General features: G+C 39.7%; 1 pseudogene; it reads right to left on the reverse strand.

Annotated features, from left to right (window-relative positions):
* Nucleotides 1–2,667: 2,667 nt before the first annotated feature.
* On the reverse strand, nucleotides 2,668–5,317 carry LOC116575495 (annotated as a pseudogene).
* Between the last annotated feature and the right edge of the window lie 206 nt (nucleotides 5,318–5,523).

Genomic DNA, 5,523 nt, shown 5'->3' on the forward strand with positions numbered 1-5,523 from the left:
AGATATTTGCAAACGACATATCAGATAAAGGACTAGTGTCCAGAATCTATAAAGAACTTAGCAAACTCAACACCCAAAGAACAAATAATCCAATCAAGAAATGGGCAGAGGACATGAACAGACATTTCTGCAAAGAAGACATCCAGATGGCCAACAGACACATGAAAAAGTGCTCCATATCACTCGGCATCAGGGAAATACAAATCAAAACCACAATGAGATATCACCTCACACCAGTCAGAATGGCTAAAATCAACAAGTCAGGAAATGACAGATGCTGGCGAGGATGCAGAGAAAGGGGAACCCTCCTACACTGTTGGTGGGAATGCAAGCTGGTGCAACCACTCTGGAAAACAGCATGGAGGTTCCTCAAAATGTTGAAAATAGAACTGCCCTATGACCCAGCAATTGCAGTATTGGGTATTTACCCTAAGGATACAAACGTAGTGATCCAAAGGGGCACGTGCACCCGAATGTTTATAGCAGCAATGTCCACAATAGCCAAACTATGGAAAGAACCTAGATGTCCATCAACAGATGAATGGATCAAGAAGATGTGGTATATATACACAATGGAATACTATGCAGACATCAAAAGAAATGAAATCTTGCCATTTGCAACAACATGGATGGAACTAGAGCGTATCATGCTTAGCGAAATAAGTCAAGCAGAGAAAGACAACTATCATATGATCTCCCTGATATGAGGAAGTGGTGATGCAACATGGGGGCTTAAGTGGGTAGGAGAAGAATAAATGAAACAAGATGGGATTGGGAGGGAGACAAACCATAAGTGACTCTTAATCTCACAAAACAAACTGAGGGTTGCTGGGGGGAGGTGGTTTGGGAGAAGAGGGTGGGATTATGGACATTGGGGAGGGTATGTGCTTTGGTGAGTGCTGTGAAGTGTGTAAACCTGGTGATTCACAGACCTGTACCCCTGGGGATAAAAACATATGTTTATAAAAAATAAAAAATTAAATAAAAATATAGGTCTTGATATATACTGAGAAAACCATACAGACACACCCAACAGTGCAAAGATGTAACAATGAAGTTTAAGGATAGAGGAGAAGCCATATATGACAATACACACAAACAATCTATAAAATAAAATAAATCATTCAATCCTAGGAAAAAATGGGGAAACTTCATGAATGTAAAACACAAGGGACAAGGACTAACAGCAAATGGAACTATCCTAAATATTTTCCCATTGACTAACTAAAACACAAAATGATGACCATTAACAGGTAGTTTTCATATACAATATGTATGTAAATTACAGTAATTCTTTTCTATTTAATTACCATTTCTTCCCTTTTCCTTTTTCCCTAATTTTCTCTAGCAACTTGTTTCCCTTGGTTTGATAAGTTGAATCCAAAAGGTTTGGAACCTAAAGTGAGTACCAACTCTTACTGGAATAGTACTTGGGAAATGCAACTCTAGAAAAGGCAAAATTTAATTTTTTTTTTTTTACTTAATCTCTTTTCAGTATAACAGAATTCATTGTTTATGCACCACACCCAGTGCTCCATGCAATACTTGCCCTCCATAGTACCCACCACCAGGATCCCCCAATCCCCCACCCCCCACCCCTTCAAAACCCTCAGATTGTTTTTCAGAGTCCATAGTCTCTCATGGTGCATCTCCCCCTTCAATTTCCCACAACTCTTTTCTCCTCTCCATCTCCCCATGTCCTCCATGTTAGTTCTTATGCTCCACAAATAAGCAAAACCATATGATAATTGACTCTTTCTGCTTAACTTACTTCACTCAGCATCATCTCTTCCAGTCCCATCCATGTTGCTACAAAAGTTGGGTATTCATCCTTTCTGATGGAGGCATAATACTCCATAGTATATATGGACCACATCTTCCTTATCCATTTTTCTGTTGAAGGGCATCTTGGCTCTTTCCACAGCTTGGCGACCGTGGCCATTGCTGCTATGAACATTGTGGTACAGATGGCCCTTCTTTTCACTACATCTGTATCTTTGGGGTAAATACCCAGTAGTGCAATTGCAGGGTCATAGGGAAGCTCTATTTTTAATTTTTTAAGGAATCTCTACACTGTTCTTTAAATTGGCTGCACCAACTTGCATTCTCACCAACGGTGTATGGGGTTCCCCTTTCTCCACATCCTCTCCAACACACAAAACAGATAATCATGTCAAAAAATGGGCAGAAGACATGAACAGACACTTCTCCAATAAAGACATATATGAAAAAAATGTTCATCATCATTAGCCATCAGGGAGATTCAAATTAAAACCACACTGAGATACCACCTTACACCAGTTAGAATGGCCAAAATTAGAAGACAGGAAACAACTTGTGTTGGAGAAAAGGCAAATTTTAACTGAAGTGACTGGACAAAGTTGAACATTTGTTCTCAATGGAACAATGTCCTCTAGGTTAATCAGTAAATTAATGGCTTCTCTTGGCTGGATCACATGACCCAGCATGATACTGGCATGCTCCATGGTGAGGTACTGCAATGCTATGTGCGCAAATACCCAGCCACTTAAGCTTTCAATAAAACAAGCATCATCTTAAACCATTTCAGTAAAAAAAAAATTAAAAAAAATATTGCTTTTTTATTGGTCTGCTTTGCCTCTTGAACTGGATTGGAGTGTTGTTCATGACAGAAGACACAGGAGTTAGTTAATTAGTTAGTACTCCACAGTCCTTGGGCTTCAATACTTCCTACTCCTTAAGCCTCAGCACATTTTTGCTGAAATAATGGTATTCTTTGTTAACATCGTCATTGTCATGGGACCAATATCCCTGTGGACTGGAATGCTGTAAGCAGCTTTTTTTTCTGATTTCTTCAAAATCCACATCTCCAACCAAGGTGGGTTTAGGCATGATGAGATCTTGAACTCTTTTTATTTTCATATTGATCAGTGCAATGCCCTCCTTGATCATATCTGCTATGATTGGGAATGCCTGAATCAGAGACCAAAATGTCTGCAAGAACTGTATGTTTCTTCATTTGCTCTTTGGGAGTGTACTAATGAATATTGTAATAGTGGCATCACCTCCAGGGTATTCACAAGCCCCATCTATCTGTATTGGCACTGCAATGGGCATTCCAACATTTTTTGACCTTCCAACCACAACCACATTCTTCCCTAGGGTTGGGATGTCCATTCACTTAATTATTTCCCAGACACTCCATGGGACCACTGGTAACACATTTGCTCCACATTAATTACTTAAAATCATCAGCATCTTTGGAGAAAACACTACTGCAGATGTTTATTTCATCAGTATGTTCTGGAAGAGGCAGCTGAACAGAAGGCCATCTACATTATAATCATCATTTTTAAAATTATGTTCAGTTAGCTGATATATAATACCTCATTAGTTTTTGATGTAGTGTTCAACGATTCACAACAAGTTCTATGCAAACAAACAATAGATCAGAGGTTGAAAATTTGAGGCTGCTGGTGACTTTCAAAGCTTTTCTATGGAAAGAGGAAAACAAAATTCTTATTGGGGTGCATTGGGTAGAAGGGGAAAGCAAGAGATTATATACAATTGCTATCAGTAAGAGTTTTATCAAAGGAGCAGCCCCACTATCCATGATTTGGAACAAAAGATTCATTGTAAATAGTGCTTTGTGCAACTGCGGGAAGAGCTGAAAGCAAAGGTCTAAGAGAAAAGTCACTACTCAGGGTTTGCTCATGGGAGTAGTTGAGAAGTCTGGGTGATTCTGTCTCCGGGTTTAGTTGTAGGCCAAAAGTCAGCAGAAGTGCTCCATCCATTGAAGTTTCCAACTCCCTGCCTCCTCACTGGATTATTTTCTAATCATCCTTTGAAATTCTATTCAGACATGGCCTCCCACAGAAGCCCTTCTTGAACCTACTGGCATACCTCTTCTGGCTCTGTTGATCATTTCTATGTGATTCTATGTGATTCCATATACCTCTCCTGTGGGCATTCCCTGGTAGAGCTCCCAGAAGTTAGTAGGTGTCCCAAATGTTTGTACAATTGACTTGAACTCTGTTTCTCCTGAGATCCCGAACTCCTTGAGGGCAGGAACTGTGCTCCCTCTCTAAATATTTACTGACTCAATACAAAGATGGACAGTTGAGTGGGTAAATGAGCAGGACCAGAAGTCTGAACACAGCCTGAAGGTTCCGAACTTTGTGTGTCCTGTATTTGTTATCTACTTCTTTTACTTATGTTAAATGACCTCTTTGGTGTTCACAGTTCATCCCTCTTCCTCAGCATTCTGAAACTTGATGAACATGTTCACATTTGGCTCCTATTAGCCTTTGTAATATTATATATTTTAATTGTTTGTGCTCTGTCATCATTTTTCCTAGTTATTCTCATATGAAAGTCCCTCTCATTACTTTAATTGACTTCCTTGGGATACTTACAGTTTTGATATACCTTTCTTAATATGTAGTAACATGAAATGGTATGGCATTATAGATGCAAATGCATGATAATATTATGAAAGCTTGAGATTTTGCTGCACATAAGTTATGGGGAGGCTTGTCAAAGGATTAACCTGTATATTAATCATGCTGAATATATATATATTTAACTAAGGCAACCTATAGGGTACAGCCTGCTTAATGCTTAATGCCTTTCTAACCCTGCAGGGAGCAAAGGTGCATTCTTAGGCCCCTAAAATAGAAATAACCTCTCTGCTCACCTAATATTCCCTGATGGTTGCTCTTTGCACCCATTCTGATGTCATGAAGGAAACAAAGGCCTCTTCTGTGATCCTGAGGTGCCAGATTGGCTGGGCAAAGCCAAAGGGGCATTTTAAATAAAGGCTCCAGACATTTATTTAGCCTCAAAATTACTTCTCCAAATTTCCACATTGTGCAACACTGCAGATCTTCAAATGTATTTCTGTAATTGGCTCCAATATGTCTTATGTTGTAACTTTTCTTTTTGTCATGGGGAGGGAGTAGGGAAGGGATTAGTTGTCTTTTTTTCCCTTTCCCGAGAACTGCCAAAATAATTCTGACTCTCCCAGATGAAGTAAGTTTTAAAATTGTGGTTCTCCTGAGGTTCATTTGGAAGAAGAGACAGCAATTCTGAGAAACCAATGATGGGGGCTGCCAAGATGTTCCATTTCCCTGGCTGTGGCTTCTGTTTCCTTGCATCAAGGTCAGTGTGAGAACAAAACCATGGTTTTCGAGGATTGGAGAGGCTTGTTCAAACACTTGTCCTTGCCCACCTCAAAGTCTCCTGCCTTGCATGGCAATATTGCCTTAAACCCAGAGTTTAGGGTTTGTTGTGGAGGTTGGATCTTCACTTCCTCTTGCTCTTTCTCAGGCTCAGCCATTCATACTGGCTGAGTTGCACCTGGGAAAATTGGGATGCACACTTGGCTCAGGCTATTTTTGAGGTGTGCAGTTTCTAGGAAATTGGAGATTGCCATTTCATACCGTTCTGTGTCTCTATCCTGGGTTTTGAGATAAAGTATGAAGGGTTAGAGCAAAGGACTGAATAAGAATTATTCAGGGATTATATAAGAAACAGAATTTCAAA

Source organism: Mustela erminea, chromosome 16, assembly GCF_009829155.1.
Source record: "Mustela erminea isolate mMusErm1 chromosome 16, mMusErm1.Pri, whole genome shotgun sequence".
NCBI classification, from domain to species: Eukaryota; Metazoa; Chordata; class Mammalia; order Carnivora; family Mustelidae; genus Mustela; species Mustela erminea.